The 18,682-nt window shown below is 39.0% G+C and overlaps 1 protein-coding gene across 4 annotated transcripts in view; it reads right to left on the bottom strand.

The window, feature by feature from the left end:
- Positions 1 to 7,230, bottom strand: part of spop (speckle type BTB/POZ protein) — an 83,401-nt gene extending 76,171 nt beyond the window's left edge. For 2 of the 4 annotated variants that reach the window (XM_072369047.1, XM_072369045.1), the window contains exon 1: positions 7,159 to 7,217. The gene's annotated coding sequence lies outside the window, so the exon portion shown is untranslated. Of the gene's footprint in view, positions 1 to 4,311; positions 4,357 to 7,158 lie in introns of those variants that run through there. The other 2 variants (XM_072369044.1, XM_072369046.1) reach the window with 2 other exon arrangements.
- Between the last annotated feature and the right edge of the window lie 11,452 nt (positions 7,231 to 18,682).

The following is an 18,682-nucleotide window of genomic DNA, read 5'->3' on the forward strand; positions in this document are numbered from 1 at the left end:
ATTTTCCTACAATTTCTGCCTTCAGAATGCATTCAGACAGCATTAGATACCTTGTAAAATAAAACATTTTATACCAGACTGTCAGTGCTCATATCAAGAGATTAACTCCTCATGTTTTCCAAACAAATAAAAGGTTTATAGTATAGTATTGAATGAGTCAAATGAATAGCTCTTATGTTTTTCAATAACATTGATCAGTTTAGATGAAAATCCCTCACAAAGCCTGAAGCACAAATGCTAAAGTCGATGGCTGTGACATCATCAGCATCAGGGGATACAGCCCAAAATTACTGAACTTTAGGAACTCTCTATTAATCAGGCTGATTAGAGGGCCAAAAAAAAGCCCATTCCATTTGTTTTAGATAAATTAACCTTTTCTAATGACCATGATGTTCTGCCACTTTAGACTGACACACTTCCATATCTTGCGTCACCCACAGAATCAGTTCCCCAAAAGCACAGCGCCAATAAGAATAAGAGTGTACATGGTGATTCTATGTTGGCTGTACTTCACTTACTCATTTTTTATTCTACTTATATTTATTCTCTTATTTAGAGTCACATGCATTCAGGCTCCTACTCAGCACAGCGAAATGAGCATAATACCAGAGGAAAACTGAAGAGGGGAGTCATTTTACTCGACTTATACGGTAATGCTCCCCGTTAGACTGGCCTCAATTATTTTGCACTTGCACTCAGGGTGTAGGCTACTGAAAGACATGAAGCAGCCACCTGACTGCCCTTTCTGCTACAGCACCCTGTGCCTCCCTCCCTGCAGTGAGAGGGATGAGGTGGGTGGATGTATCTTTCCTCCATGCTACAGTCTACCCTCTCTTCCACTGACAGATTGCAAGCGAGAAGGTGCATCTGCAGCCCTCTCCCGCCTTGTTAAGTCATTAATATACTTGCTTTTAATTACGTAGATACGCGGGTTTATCATGGCTGACGAGCATATTCTGCATTGCATGGAAAGCCGTTTGTGCACGTCCTTAGAAATTAACAGTACGCGTTCTCAAGCTGTAATTTGTGGGTGACCAGTATGAGCTGTGCGGGGCCAAATTGGAGCAGATGTACAGTCATAGGTCAGCAGCGGTGAAAATGGCAGAAAGCTTCATGCTTGTAGAGAAAGTCTGCAATTACCCATATCTTTACGATATACTATAGCCACTGCACAAAATAGCTGTCGTCTGTGCATGGAAAATAAATGTATAAGTAACAGAGGAGGGACTGTGCCAATCGCATGGTTTTTCCCATCTGAATCATGTGGTGTGACCCTCAGTGGAACCCTCTGGTAACAGATGCAGCACACAGGCAAGCATGTGACCAATTAAGTCCGTGATGGAGCAAGATGCTTAAGTGAGAATGTGATTTAAAAGCAAGTATAGTCCTGGCATTAGACAAGAAAGGGTTACAGTTCTGCAGGATCCTCAAATTACCCTAACTTCTAAGAAAGGGAGCAATAATGAGGGCTTCTTTGTTAGATGGACACAGGATATGTTCCCCTTGAGTGTGATGATTTGAAAATTCAGCTCTTTACAGATACACAACATTACTGGCTTCATCGATCTGTTAAAGTGATGCCATTCAGTCATTCAGACATAGGTCTTGGTCACATTATTGTTTCTCATGGCTGAATTCAAACATACCTACAAAAGGGACTGAAACAGCTACTTCACATGCAATATTTGCTATTCACACAAGATCGGACAGCACATTAACTTATAACCTCCATTAAAAAAGGGGGATGTCTGGGAAGTGTTCCTGAGTCACTGCAGTGCTTTCCATGACAGAATCCAGCCTGAGATTAAGGGCTTTCTTTGTCCCTTCCCGAGGAGATTTCTCCAGGTTCTCTGATGTAGTGTCGATGATGGAATATTCAAAGTCAGTCTTACATGAGGAACATTGGGCTGAAATTGCTCAACAAATTGTAGATTCTGTTTCTTTGCAGATTAGTTAATCTCTGCCCATCTTTACTTCTCAGAGACTCTGATGAATATGTGAAGCAATCTGCGCCATGGGGCCTCTCTTGGAGCTTTAGCAGAAACAACGAGAAGCCCGCATCTCAAATTGTAAAATCATACAACATGTACAACATGTAGATGTGCGATTTCCAGGCTGTGGGGAAAAAAAGTTACACGCACTGTTGCATTTAATGTTCAACTGCTGTAAAATAACAAATAAGACGAAGAGGCAGAAGAACTGTGCAGCTCAAACGTGCACACAGCTGAAAGAAATAGCTCAGCAGCAAGTGATTAAAAAACATTTGAAAGCGGACAGCTGGGCTCATTTCAGATTTGATTAACTTACAGGAAAGCACGAACCACATAAAGTCTCTTACAACTTTATTATTGTGGTAATATAACTAATATGAGGAGCAACTTTATACGTTTTCACCCTGATCAAACCTCTGCGACGTCAAGGAACTCAAGCAGCCGAACTAATCAGTCAAGAATAAATGAGGCACCGTTAATTTTGTACTCCAACTCCAAACGAGGGAAGAGAAATAAGGATCTATGGACATATTCACAGCTGTGCAGAACCCGGGTTTCACGAGAAGAACTACATGAAAAGGGAATTCACATTGATCTGACTGCACGAAGCTTCGAAATGTAGCTTTGTGCTGTCATTTAGTGATTCAAAGACATCGAGATTGAATTGAGTCTAATACGTTATCAATCCAAAACAGAAAGTGCATTGTTCATTTAAAAAATTTCAAAAAAGAAAAAGTAAATATAAGAAGAAGAGCAAAAAGTGGATGGATTATGAACTCCTCCCTTAGGGACTCCCATCTCCTGGCATGGTTGTTATAAGAGGAAATCGAGATGCGCTGAAACATTAACTGGTGAATTGTAACCTCACTGAATCGTGAGGCAGGCAAAGATTCACAGCTCCACTGCTGGTGGATGGGAGCAGCAGAAAATATTGCTTTTTTATATCTTGTAACTTACTGAAAGTATTCTGGCGTCTGATCCAACCATGTGTTCACTCAGCAACATACCAACACTGATTTGATGTAGTTAAAATGGGCAGCGATGAGTAACAACATCGATCAAACTCTAGAACCTGGCAGCGCTCTTTTTTCCAGGTAAAGGGAGAAGCAAGCGGGTAATAGCGACAAATTTAGGGGCTTAAACGAGGACAGCTTTACGATGCCTGAACGGCCCCTATGACTCCATTCCTGTCAGATTCTATTAGCTTGGCCTCCACCGTGTGTTTGAATTGGCTCTTGGCCTATTCCCAGCATTTACAGAAGCACCTCCCGTAAATAAACCAAATGGCTGCATCTTGTAGTGTATGAAAAGGGGGGCTCTGTGCAGCTTAGTGCTCCTGTGTATAAAACATTTGACAGAGTGGTTGACTAGTGTAATATACAGTATCAAGCTGAATGAGCACAGTCGACTGGAGGGAGCTATCGACACACATCATTGTCAGAGTTTAAATTTGACTTGTGTTTAAGAAAATACAAGCAGCCAGGCGAGAGGAGAACTGTTAAATCAAGACAAGTGGTCTCATTCCACTCCACGCTCTTCTATAAACAGAGGAAACGCGTGTCTATCGGCCAGCTGCCAGGTGGAAGTCTATGGAAAGGCCACCTGTCTAATAACCGCTTTTGATGTATACAGCTCAGAAATTTGAAAAAGAGCATCTGGCCCGTCCCTTCTAAACTGATTTTGTTAGAAGCCCGATCTGTGTTCCTTTTACATAGAATTTACTTGAGTGGTTTACCCAAATAGGTTTTTTTTACCCACAAAAAACATAATTTCAACCAATCAGAGCTTGTGTTTCCAGCTCGCAAAAGCCACGAGCACATCCACAACTTATCAGTGGTTAGAGGATTAACCATGAAGTGACAGTCTCTTAAAACTGTTTCATAACCAATTCACCGGTTCTTTATCACCACCCCTTGAGCAAAATACGCTGAAATAATAAATTTCAGCAACATTATTAAAATCCAGCGCATGGCGTGCTGCAGCTAAATGATTTTCTTATGGCCTTAAGTTGGATTATAAAAAAAACTATGGAAAAAATATTATATTTCATTTTGCAGATATAAAAACTACTGCAGGAGCTAAACAAACTGTTATATGTTGCATTAAATTCAACAAAAGATAGAAGAATGCACAAATGGTGTTTTTAATAATAGGAAAAATATAGTAAATAATGAATATTGGTCATAGTATTCAAATAATCCCAACAGCTGTTTGTGTGCATGCATGCTTCCTTTGGAAGGACGGCCATCGTTATTAGAAATGACACTAATCAGCCACAGCATGAAAACCAAAGACAGGTAAAGTGAGTAACCTTGCCCACCTTACTCCTGAAGGAACTGCCAGAAAGGACCCCAAAGAAGAGCTGGTTGGATGCTGCATAAAACATGAAAACCAAAAATAAAAATGAAAAATCTCAATTTCAACATTCGCTATGTTAACTTTGTAGTATTTCCTGTTAAATCCAGGGTTTAAATGTTTGAAAATTATCATTCCCGACTCAGTTTCCTAACTAGTCGGTTGTGGATACATACGAGTACATCTGTGAGTGTAAAAGCGTCTGTGTGGACATGTGGGGACAGGTGTGTGCATGAGTAAAGACGATGACATCACTCACTGCAGGTAACTGGGACCAAATGACAGAAGTTACTGAGTCACTGAAGTAACTAGCTGTTGCACAGCTGTTTGTATGGTGAGCTCAAATGCTGAAACTGCTCTGCAAACCATTCTGTGGGCAGGGAGGCAAAAATAAGGCTTTATTATGAGGATGAGTGTATGGATAGATGTGCACTTAAATAACATTTTGATTATGATGGCGAACCTTTACACCAAACCAAGTCATGAGTTTGTGCATCATGATTTCGTCTTCACTAATAGTTCTGTAAAAAAAAAATGTGTGTGACACAGAGGAACAGAAAAGTGAGAAAAATGGGTGTTGGAATAAAAAAAGAAACCATCACAGACTTTTCAGAATCAAACAAAGTATTTCTGAAATTCCACAGGCCTTAGTGCTCATGCATGCAATTCAAGCCCAGCTAAGCAGAAACCAAGTCAATTTTAGAATTCAATTAACAAGAGTTTTACTGCCAAAGGCAGCTTTATTAGCAGCTGCCCCATAAACTTCCTTATTACTAACCAACAAATCAGCAGAACTATTTTTACCAGCCTTCAAAGTGCTGCTTTGTTCGAAAAACACTTACATTTTGCGAATTATTTCATCAATATGTTGGGACTCTTTTGTAGGGATGGGATTGCTGAGATTTTACTTTGGGATGTTCAAGTCACAAAATGGAGGAGAGCAGACGGTATAAAGATGCTGCTGTATTATTGAACCTACTTATTAAAAAATATATTGTATATAGAGTTGCATTACAGTTTCTACAAACCTTTTTTCCAGATTAATTAAACCTCGAACAGACAACAATAAAAAGGAAACTGTGTTCAGTGCATTTACAGACCAACTTCATTGTATTCACACAATTTTAACAAATCTAGAATTTGATGCTGGCAACACACAAAAAAGCTTAAAGTATCATCTCTCTGGAAGACAATCAACCGGATGAATTGGCGACAGGTGAGGGTGTCATCATTGGGTAAAAAAGAAGCATACGCCAGGGGCTTATTCTTTCCAAGCAAGGCTGGGAAATGGCTCACCACTTTGGGCACACGAGTGCTTTGAAAAAACATTGTTACTAAACACAGTCACCCGCTGCATTAAGAAATGTAACCTTAAACTTTCTCACACAAGAGGGAAGCCACTTATCAACTCTGCAGAAATCAATTCTTTGGACACAAGCTCATCTCAGATGGACAGAAAGACAGAGGACACGTGATCTGTGGTCAGAAGAGTTCAAGTTTCAGCTGCTTTTGGGAGAAACTGATTGAGTACCGTTGAAGCAGAGGAGTATGTTGACATATTCTCAGTTCCAAAACAAATTAAAAAGTGTTGGTAGGATACACTAGGCAGCTACAGTGCATGTAGTGACACAGAGCAAAACAGACATTGTTCAGCTGAAAAAATAATGACAAAGTAAACCGTCTGATGCAACAGTGACACAATGTACTGTTCACTGAACCAAATTTTTGTGGTTTAAGTTGTATTAGATGGCAAAAATTCCGTCTTCCCCTGTTAGCTTGGCTCCCTCATGATAATTCCTCCCTGCTTCCCCAAACAGAGTGGGTCTGACCGCTGCCTGTGCTCATGAATATGTCACATAAACCCACTTAAAAAATAAAAAAAAACTATTCATTTAAACTATGTAAGTCAAAATCTGCACTTGGTTTAGCTCATAATACCTCACCAGACATCTTCAATATGACCATGACAACATAACTGAGGGTTAGAAAAGACAGTCCATCTTTCAAAAGCCTCATCGTACAAAGTAAATAGCAGCTCAAAAAAAATGGAAAGAGAACAAACTAATGATAGTCCTCTTTGAAATGTAATAGAAGTGGAAACATGCAGTAGACCTGACATGGAAATACTCATTTATGCTAGATTAAAGTTCTCAGCCCATAAACTAATGATGTAGGTTAAATCCATAAAAGTCACAGTTATTCTTTCTGTGCTTAAATTGAAAGTCAGGCGTTCATTCTATCTGCAGTTGATCATTTTCTTTATGACTTCTTTTATTCCAGTCATCTGGCAGAGGTCCTGGTCTGCATTGCAGTAGCCTTTCTGCTGGACTATCACTGTCCTGTCAGATGCTTGCAGGCAGTTAAACCTGCTGCTGTCTTGCACTGCGCACGAAGAAGCAACAGAGGGGAGAAACCGTGATCACTATTTGGCAGGATACTGTTGCTGAGCCGGAGGACGCGGCGTAACATATCTTTTACTGCGGACTCATTATTTTGCATGTCCTTCTGAAAATTTTCACACTGATATTTTTTGCCGTCAAATACACATTTAAGCAGCAGGCCTGAGCACGACACAGAAAATTATGAAAACAAAAATTAATGTCCAACTTAAACTAGAAACTGCATCAGTAGCCGCCTACAGGCGTTGTCAACCTGCTAACATTAGCCAGCTAGCGGCTATTATTCAGCACTATAAAAGTGAATCCTACGTTAAATGACGCCCGAACTTCAAAGGTGCGTCATTGCTAAAGTAATACCAAAAGCTCTAGGCTACAAATGCAGAAAGAGATTATTCTACAGGTTTCAAACTCACCTTCGTTTCGCAGTTAAACGAGAAGGATGATGATTTTTGACACGAGCTGTCACTGCACTTCCGGGTGAGATGGTGACGTGTTCTAACGCCCAATAAACGACTGGCCATGCCGGGATTGTTTTGGTTTTGGTACAATGGAAAATATGTACAGTCCTCACTTCAATTAACAGTCTCTCATCAAAAGCAGTACTGTTACTGTTACTCGTGCTCTCAAACTGCAGTCAGTTTGGTTAATTTTTGTTAGGTTTTGCATTTTCAGAATACTTTTTTTTTTTCACCCAGCAACTCGATATTATTCTGTTCTTTTAAAAACAAAGAAAAACAGTAAAAGAGAAAGCAAGAACTGCATAACTTAACTTAACTCTAGACTTTCATAACTACTCTAAAGAACAGTAATATCAGCTGTCGGACACCAGAGCTTCTTTTTGGGACAAAGATCATCCAGAAAAGTCTCGTGTTTAGAACCTGTTTAGAACAGAGGATGATAAATGTCTTTATACACCTACAGTTTGTGTTGAAATTACATTTACATCTTCTATCTATTGTATTAGATATTTACTATGTAAATATTGACAGCAATATGAGTAAAATACATTTTGTATCACATTGGCTCATCTCATAGGAATTAACTGAATAATCTCTGATTTGTTTTGATTACAGTAAATCAATGCAGATTTACTCCGTTTTTACAGAAATTACATATTAAAGTGATGTATTTTAAATTGGTTGGTCTATCCTTTATCAAATTAAAAGCAAGAACACTTCTGAAAACCTTTTTGACTTTATTAACTCTGCTAACTAATCTGGAAAATGTGGTATGTAAAGTTTCTATTAACAATAAATAAATTAACTAAATCAAGGTTGTGGTAACTTTATTGAAACAAACCTGGCATTACTCAAGTTGAGTCAATATTATAGAAAAACTATATCTTGCATTGAAGGTGCATTTTAAAGGCAATTGTTAGTCTTACTGTTAGGATGGCCATGTAGCAGCTGGATTCACAAGATAAGAGGCTTGAGTCCGGAGTTGTGTGAAAACAACCAGGTATTTATTCACCAACAATAAGTAAACATAAAGACACATACGGGGAACTAGGAGCAGCGTGGCAACAGCAACAGTCGAGTGTGGTGCAACTGGCAGCCTTAAATACTATTCTGCCGCTACGAACCAAGACCCTAGGGAATTCTGTCCCTCCCATTACATATCCACATAACAACAATAGACAAAACCTTAAAATACCTTTACCCTCTACTATACCCTCAATCAACTGCATCTTACTGATTCTAAACAATATCCCCAAATCTATAAAATACCCCCCATGAACTGATTCTGGAGTGCTCCTCCCTACACCAATCAGTTCATGGTATGACCCGGAACCTTTAAATATAGCAGAGTGAACGTAGGGACTCTTTTTTGCCCGAACACCCTGGAGAGAAGACACAGGTGAGTGACTTGCACATACACACACATATTTCAGTTATCATCTGGCATAGTGGCATCACATTTCTCAAGCACCATTAGTTACAGTTAAAGAGCATTGTTTAGGCAACCAACTAACTAAACGTTTCCTTTGCAGGCCTGGTCCCCACTCATCCCCTGCTGAGGGCAACACAGGACCTGCACACATTGTTAACAATATACATTCAATAAACACTTGTTCATTTGTTTGTGCCTCATTCTTAAATATGTTAACTCCTTTGTGACATTAAAAGACCAAAGTAAGTAATGAAGACTACATTCATTACACTTACTTTAATCACCAATATGTACTTTATTCTATCTCATTTCAATTTCATCATTTTGATCTCAATAACTGTTATTTTATCTAAGTTTTATATCTGATAGATCCCTCTATTTCACACCAATTGTGAATATATGTAGTGATCTGTGTAATATCTTGTGTAAATATAGTTCTTGCTTCTCTTGTCTGTCGTTCATTGATAACATTTATATATGTGGTTAAGAAAAGGACAAAAACTGGCATCATGCCAGCATGAGAAATGGAACAGAGAGCAGTAATGAAAAATGTGTAGAGATCCTTGACTTTTACAGTGAATAGAAGGTTCAGTGTCAAACTCAAAAGTACTCTGTTCCATGAAAAAATGACAAGGATTATGGTATGTTTGTGGTGAAGCTGAAACAATGCCTCGCACTTCATTTTCTTTATGTCACACCATGATGAAAGCTGAGGCTGTTTGCATGTTACATCTAATACAAGCTTTCAATGACAAAATGAGTTATTTCATCCAAACTGCAGGTGGAGCATAAAGAGAAAATTTGGGCTCAAATATTTGATGAGGAGGAATTATTAAAAAAATGAAGTATCTGAAATAATCAGCTAAATTAAATATATTTGTGTGTGTGCATGAAAGATCATTTTCAATGCTTACATGCATATAGTGTATAAGCTTGTGTAACTGTAGTGTAGTTTGTTTTCAATAAATAGGCCATTTTCTGAAAATTTTGGTCAAAATGAGAAATTACAAGCCTTTTCATAATATGCTTAAAATAAAAGAATTGGCCCTTGGCAAACCAAACATGCACTGAACAAGATCAAATCATCAGCTGTCCTTGGACTAATTATTCACAATAAATCAAGATTTTTGACCTGCACACCATCAATAACCAGAAATTATACCATCTTAGAGGTGATTCATGATATATATTTGTCTTCTACATGTCTTTGACATGTCTGTTGCTGCTACACAAACAATGCATATTCTGCTCTGTTGTTACAAGGGTTTTTGCTTGAGCTTTCAGGCAATGTTTGACAAAAATAATCTTGGTCGTATCAGACACTTGAAGATCAAAGCCCTTGAAAGTTTGCCCATTTTGTCTCTTTTGCTGTCAAATACTTAAATGAAATACCTTGGGTAGCACCCAGTATGTTTGTTTGCACAATTAAACTGAGCAACAAAAGCTTGACTTGACCAGTTAATGGGACTATTCTCCTTCGTCCCAGTATACATGTCGATAGGGGAAATCAATTTACTGACCAAAGAATGTCTGACACTGTGACGCTGGGGACTATCTCAGAAAAAGTGAAATTCTTCTGCTTCTTCTTTCTCTGCAAGAGATCAACTGGCATGAAAGTATGGCCAAATTAATTGAACAGATGTCTTCAAGCAACTTGAATGGTGATTTTGTCATATGAGGCTCCAGTAATATAATCAGGATTTTAGATTAGTATAACGTGACAGTCAACAAATGCTTTCTGTGGCTTTCTGAGTTGATACACAGACATAATGAGCTTCTTTTTAGTCACAATTTGTTTTCAGTCATTTGACAAAAGCAGCAGAAATACATGTGATTGAGGGCAGCTTTACTGGGAATTTAGCTTTATTAGTATACACTTACACCATACTGTTTTAAAAGACTAGTTCTTCATTGCTGCCTGCTTCTTCTTCCATGTGCTGGACCTAAACAGAGTATGTACAGAGCACCTTGGCCAATTTCTGTGTAGTTCAGCGTGTGATTTGAATCCAAACTACATTCTCTAGGTGTGTCAGTCTGACTTTGAGAGGTCCATTTTCTATGATTTTGGTCAGACCAATGTGTTTACATGCATTTTTAAAGTCCTGTTGTGGTTAACCTTTCACAATAACGTTTTTTTCTACAGTCATATAAACATTACTTTATAAATGAGGCTATTCCTGTCGGCATAATAGGCATACTTTATGATCTGTATAATGTCTGTAGCTAATGAGAAGTTTTAAAACTGTGTAAATTATCATATGTAAAAGGCTTTACTTAGCTAACACAATGCAGCCTCACAACAATGCTGAAGCCATGTTTGCACCCATTCCCTTTGAGGCTGAATGCTCAGTAATTTTCAGTTTGTTAAGCACACCCAGATACACTTTTGTTTGAAGTAATTGCTTGTCTCTATTCCCAGGCCATTGGTCAATTTAAGCCCATTCATTTGGAGGAGGTAAACTATTCCAAATGCAGGAATTTTGCTATACATGAAGTGAATTATTACCCTCAGGAAAGTGGGTCATTACAGCAGGAAACACATGCAAGACAAGAGAGGATTCAAGAGATAATGCAACAAGCAATTAAAAATGTACTCAGAAGAATATAAAGCATTGCAAAGATGTGCTATAATATGATTATAATCTTGATACCAGCTTTCAAATTGACTATGAAAAGAATGGGGTGCAGTATTGTTTGTGTTGCAGATGTGAGTAGGCAGTGTTGCAGATATTAAGCTACCACTCGTGGGCAGCTGCCCATATAGGGCATCTTCGCAATTTTGCAGTGTTATAAGAATATCTTAATGTGATTTTCTTTTTTGAAGATTCAAATCTCATTCATCAAACTTCAACAAAAGCGCTTGGGATGTCTCTGGAATTTGCTGTGAAGCCCATCCAAAAGATTGTCTAGTGGGATATGTAGACTAAGGCTGAGCAAATTAAAAAGATAAACAAAAAAGTGAGGAGGAATCTGGCAAATGAATAAAGGAGAGAGCGGAAAAGTTGTTATGACACCTGAATTGTTTTCTTCTCGGGAATGTTTGATCTCTGGAGGAACACAATGCTTCTGGAGTGATATTCACAAGAACCTCATACAGGTGGAATACGTTGTTCCTTTAAGAGGAGCAGCTGTGTTTCCACAGTTTTGATTTCTATACATCTGTGTTGACGTTCTTTATTGGTTCTCTGGTTTTGAGAATAATAATACCTACATTTTTTTTCAGCTTGTTGTTGTGCATCCTTACATGATTCATAATGTGGAAATTTCCCAGGCAGTGGGATGTTTCAGTACATGAAATTGTATTACTTCATAATAATCCCTGCTTACTCCACAGGTCTGGCACCGTGTTCAGCCATGGCTCAGCTCTGGAGTTTAATGCAATTATAAATAAATAAGCATGTGGTCGGGAGGAAGACAGGGCCCTATGGGGACAAGCTGCGAGAAAATGGAGGAAGTTTAATTAAAGCTGCAGACCAAACTCCTACACAGAGACACACAGCAGTACAGGCAAAATTTGTACACTCAAGTGTGTTACTGTGCATACTTCACTTTCCATTATGCATGTTTGCATGCATGAGTGTGTCTGTGGCTACAGCTACACAAAAGAGGAAATGGTGTGAGTCGGCATTTGCATGAGCATCTTTATGCAAACCATTACTGATGCGTCTGCATCAAAGTGTGCTCAAATCTACAGGTAAACCAGGACATGCGAAAGGAAATGCAAGCTTAGAGTAATCCCCTGTGCTATTCAGATAAGATTGTTTGAATTTTTCCATCAAACAGGTGTGTAACCTTACTGACAACACAGAGGAAGGTGTTTTGTCTTTTCAAGCATTTCTCCTCCAGTAACCCAGCTATCACACGCCACGCAGGCACTGTGAAATTATTTGGTGTATGCTGCTACGTTTCTGTTACATTATTTTCAGCAAAATGATTGAACTGCCAGTCTCCTTGTAATTACCTAAGGGGTGCAGGCAATAGTACAGCCAGTAAAAGGCTGATGAGGGAGTATTGAATTTGCACTTCAATTAGAGTGCTTATAAAGTGTGGATTACACAAGGACTCCAGGGCCACGGCTCTCACTCAATTACACAGGGCACTATGGGAGGAGGGACACCAGGCAGGAGGGGTGGACAGTGACTATATCAGGGTAAGGAACAAGGTGGTGTGAGGAGAAAAAAAAAGATATCTTGAATGCTTGCATGACTTGAGCTAATTCTTTAATTGGCATAGATTTGTGCAAGCGCAGAGAAAATGAGGAAACACAACTACAGGGAGATCCACCACTGTATAACTCAGGTATCCTTCCTCAAATTCTGGCCTTGTATTTAACAAAGAAATCTGAATGGAGACACGTGAGTTACACTTTCCAGGAGTACACAGTATAGCGCTTGGGCGATTTGAAATTCTTGTGTATGCACATTCATTTCCATTTCTGTGTTGTTTGAACAAGTCTACTTCAAGTTGAAGGGGGTAAACAGAGGAATCTGTTCAAAAGGAGGAAAATAAAACTCATCATTGTGTCTTAGTCCTTGAGTAAATTCTCAAATGGATTATTGAGCCAATGAGTAAAAATCACCATCTATTTAGAGTGGATTTGTCTGCAAGGCAGCGATAAACGGCTGCTCGCTGTTATGGCTTAGTTCCCCAATTCTTTGAAGGAGATGCTTGAAGGACATGCGCTTTTAGAGTAAACAGGCCAATGGCAAAGAAGGGAGAATTTCAATTTGATTGCTTGGCTGAACTTATAAAGACAATATGAGATGCCGTGAATGTGAATGATTAATTGTTATACATCCTTAAGAAGGGCTTATGGCGCTTAATTAGTTGTTTTTAAGTCAAAGTGTGCAGAGGAGAATCACAGAAACAAAGATTAGCTTTATCATTCTCTGTCAAACTCTGACATCCATTTTAGAGTAAAATTAACTACATAACAAACACATCATGACATTCTTATAAAATAGGGAGGTTACCTGAATTTAATTTTACAGCCTTAAAAGATCTAACTGGAGCTTACACGGTCAAAAACTTCATGCTTATTGGATATGAGAATAAGCTAAGAAAACAAATGTTGAATGTATTTCACGACTGAAAAGCGATTTTATATCGACACATACCTTTAATATTTGACTTCGGTCCTTTTTCTGTCAGCTTAGATCATGTCCCTCCCTTCTACCTTTCCCTCCCTTACTCTCAATCTCATTTCCACTGTCAACAAAGAATGTGCAGGCTTTCCACAGGCCCTAAAGGAATCTCTCACACTGCACTCACATAATCACTTCAGACCCGGCTGTTTAGGCCGACATGTCCATTGGGACTTACCAGCCGCAAGCCGAATCAGACCATTGAGTTTCAAGAAAAATGGGAAAAAAAGACTGCAACAGAGAAACAAAGAAGTGCAGTAAGACAGGAGAGCGAGACCTGTCTGAGAACGTCAGGACTGTACAGCACAGTAAACACTCACACGCTGTGGCATTTATCTGTGTACAGGTCTATGTAGCAAGTCAGGCATTATTCTTACATTGCAGTGAGCCAAGCTTTAAATTTCACCATTCTTTTTAAAGACCAAAGGGATCTAGAGCTTCATCTACTTATATCAAAGGAGCTGGATTTAATGACATGTTTAATGACTCCTTACATTAGAAAATGGGCTTTACTTGAAACCTCCAGAGCCATCAGAAAGAAGCCTCCTCTCCTCCAATTAGAAGCATCCTTTGGAAGACAGACTTGCAGCTCTAAACGAGGATATTTTTTCAAAGATACAGAGGAGCTGTTGACGCTTGGTCCCTTGCTGATGTCAGGTTCAACCAGACTGGAAATCCATTAGAACTATCAAGGTTGGGAAATATTCTTTAACGGTGGCAGGCAGCAGCCTTATGGGAGCTGACAGTTTGTGAGAAAGACTCAAATCCTTATGCTGAATTAGTGTCAAGTTCTCTCTACTGTGTTGAATGGATGGTAGCTTCACCACATCACATTGTTATGGAAATGTTTGCTTTGTTTTTTTCCCATTTTTTTCTCAATAAAATGTATTTAGTTTGTTTTCAAGTTTAGTCAGGATCTGTACAGACTGCAGCAAGGGTTAATGTTAGCAAATGCACCAAAAAGTTACACATATCGTATACAATTGTCATTCTGAATTAGGAAGACGGTTATGATGAAAGAGTCACATTGCTGCTGCAAACATAGATTGCCTCCGTTAACCATATTATTGATATCTTAATTAACTGTATAATATAAAACATTTGACACGCATTACAGAATGAAATATGCTTGTTTTTCTCAAACTGTCAGAGGCTGAGTTATGCAGTCCAATTTGACTAACTAAAGCTAATTCTCCTCCAGCGGTGATTTGCACAGAAATATTTGCATGGTAAAGGTTGTTTTTAGAAGCTGAAAGATTTTCATTGATGAAATAAAATGTGAAAACAAGTGCACATTAGGATGCAAATGTATTATAGCAACTTCTTTTTAATATGAAATAGTTTAATCAAACAACCCTATGTGTTTCCAGCAATTATGCAATATTCCTCTATAAGGCTTGGTTACTCTAAAAAGACTGATCAAATAAAGCAGCACAGGTGGTATCCATATTAACTTGTTTTCACATGCATGAGCAGCAACCTGGACCAGCTGATTAAATCTACTAAATTTTTACATAATATTTCTCCGAACAAAACTTCTTGAGTGACAAAGGGAATAGGATGAGCCCTCCACAGTAAATATGAAGCAAGTGGGATTTCTAATCAGAAAAAGATGCACAGAAATCAAATCAAATGTTCTGTAAACTAACCATGAAGACTTTTTGTTGCTTCAAGTCTTTTTGTTTTAAGAGCCAATTCGTCCTTGGCTTACCTAAAGCTTCCTTTGTGCAGCATGGGTCATAGTTCAACTAGCATCCGTTAGAGACCTTCACTTGTCTCCAGAACTCCAGGTTGTAACACCAGTTTTCTTTTATAATCTATATTTGAACATAGAACACAGCATGCCCTGCAATCGACTGGCACCCTATCCAGGGTGTACCCTGCCCCTCGCCCAATGGCAGCTGGGATAGGCTCCAGCCCACTCACGACCCCGAATTGGATTAAGCGGATATATAAAATGGTGGGATGGATGGATTGAACACACCATCAATTAGATGCACACAGTTGTATATCACACTTTATATGCACAATGTCGATAAGAAGTTGGGTAAAAAGCTGACGTGTGGGGAGGGCTTGCAGGGGCCCAGATCAGCTCCAGAGCTTGCACAAAGAGAGGCACAGGTAAGTAGAACGAGAAGAAGAGGATAGGAGCGGTGGATCACAGATTACAAGAACAATCTGGTGTGCAGAACAGATCGGCATTTGTAAACATATGAAAGAAAGGAATGCTTTAGGTGTTGTTTTAACACGTAAGACATTCCCTCAAAAGCTGGTAAAGACATTATACTATTGCTTTCACCAGTTGCGTAGCTTAACTCAATTTTGTGTGAACATTTGGTAGAATGTCACTTTAAATCATACTAGTTTCCCAGCATTTGCCAGTGGGAAAGTTGTTTTCATGTGGGAGCAGCTGATTAAACTCAATTAATTCTTGGAATGAGACCTTCTCAGCTGGCCTCGAGATGGTCAGACATGTCTGAGAATCAAACTTACTTTTCACACAATTTCATTAAAATGTTAATTGATTTCACAAATTTTGTTTCAGGCTGTGAGTTCAAGGCACTTCATTGCTGCTGGTGGTTCCACTCCTTCTATCCATCCATCTATACCCACTTAATCCAATTTTTTTTACTTAACCTGCAGCCAGTAAGTGCAGACAGCAGTCCTGTCTTGGTCTCTCTTTATGTTCAAGTGACAAGCATTTTTGGTAAGTTTCATGAATTTTTATATATCTTCACCAGTCATATTCATGGTGTGTCACTGCCAAGATGCCCATTATATTATAATGGTTTGTTCATGGACATCATTGCTCGGAGTCTAAATAATGTTGAGATTCAGTGAGCTGGCTGGGGTCTTGATTAGGTACGGTGAAATGTGTGTTTAAGCCCAGCTGGCTGGCTGGAATCTGCCGGGAAGCTTGTTGGTTGTATTTGAGAGGTTTTCATTGTTTGGTGTGTATGAGTAAATCCACAGGTTGTTGTGTTGTTGTGAATTTGTCCTTCCTTCTTTGGTAATGACACTGATATGGGATGTGTGCTGTTTGGGATGCAGCAACTAAATAACTCCTTCACACTATGAGTCAGACATCTATGTCTCTCCAAGTAGTTACTGTAATTCTAAAAGGTGTTGGACATTTAGCCAAGTCACACAATTCTACTTGATAAAACATTGCTGTCACTGTGCGGATGGCGTAGTTATATTAAAGCCCTGTAGTGTCATAGTTAGGTTATACAAGATCGTTTTAAGTGCAGGAGGGGAGCCCTGAAGGCCTGGCTGTACAATAATCGGCATGCCACTGGCTCTCAGACGGTGAAGGCAAAAAGAGACTGCAGACAAAGAGGTGAGTAAAGGAGGAGTACCTGCGAGGATTGTTAACCCAGGATTGAGTCGTTTTTGACATGTTTCTGAGAGGGAGTGCCTCTGGATGGCTGAAAGGCTTTGATACATATAGTCTCATCTCACATATGCTGCACTGATTCTCTGTTTCTTGTTCAGATGATAAACAAGGACATTAAACAAAATCAGAAAAACTCACCCCATGTTGAACAAACCAAGCAGAATTCTATCAACAGGGTTTTGATTTGTGATCTCAATTAACCCTTTCATTCCCGTTCTGGTGGAGCTTCAATAAAGATCCTCCTCTCATGCAATTTTCAGCTCTGTGGCCTGCAGTCAATACACAATGGAAACATACAAAACAGGCTTATCTGTTTTCCTGACACAGCTGAGGCATAATGACCTAGAGCCACAGGTCAAAACATTTTTCTGTCCACTATCCCGCAAATGAGGCTGCCTCTGGTCATTAGGGAACCAGCGTTTTAAAAACACAGAAAAACAGCCAGCGCTGTGGCCATTATAGATGCCATTGACTTTTTAATTAAGTCTCGTAGAGAGCCTATCAGCGTGAGGGCAGTAATGAACAACAGTGTAAAGCCAACCCCATCCCATTTCTATGTTCTTTGAGGCTTTAAAAGATTTGTCCATATTTCATGCTATTAGAGAAGGTCTAAGCCTGCAACTCTAAACATCTCAGCAGTCCCTGGTCTAATTCCTCATCATGTGCCCAGATTCAGTTCTAACATTTTATGTGACCTTTTATTCTCCACACACCAGCATTGATGAAAAGAAACTTTATTCATATTTCACCTTTTAAAGACACCGACAAGGTAAGTACCATAATGGGGTTTTAAATCAAGATGATTTTATTTCACTGCAGCTGCATATATTACTGCAGACTGTTCAGTCCTTTGAAGCTTCATGATGTATTTTTGCTGATCTTTTTTTAGATTACAATTTTCCTGTCACTAACTTCACTGTTTTAGTTTTGCTTTCATCAAAACAGACGTTTGGTATTGATTGGAAATGCCAAAAATATGTTTCTTGACAAGAAAAAGTTTCCAGTTGATAAATAAACATTTATTAGCCAAAGAGCAACTATAGTGAGCAGGAATTGATTGAAGGAGTTTTTCTTGTTCATCATTCACTCTGTGCAAAGATTTCAACCAAAATCTCTTTTGATCTGATATCTGCTAATTTGAGACTTCTTCCTCTCCAAAACAGGCCAATATGGTGTTTCATTGATGGTTTTGTGTGTTACAGAGGCAAGCAGCAAAATTATATCCTTGATCGTGGCATTTGAGTTGTAAAAAAATGTGTTTTAAGCCCTAACCATGATCATTTTCTAAGCTTAACCATGTAATGTCATTTCTAATACCCAACCAAGAAGTGACAGAAGGGCTTAAGTTGTTGTGGTATTGATGGAACAAATTTTGGTCTACATCTCATGTCACACAAAGGCCCACGGCTGAAAACCCCATCCCCCTCCATGCCTCCTTATGAAGACCTTCTTAAATTCTTAAATGAAAGACCTGAGATTGACGTGGAAGCACTCGTGTCGTATTTC

Source organism: Leuresthes tenuis, unplaced genomic scaffold (assembly GCF_036924035.1).
Source record: "Leuresthes tenuis unplaced genomic scaffold, fLeuTen1.0.hap1 SCAF_17, whole genome shotgun sequence".
Taxonomy (NCBI): domain Eukaryota; kingdom Metazoa; phylum Chordata; class Actinopteri; order Atheriniformes; family Atherinopsidae; genus Leuresthes; species Leuresthes tenuis.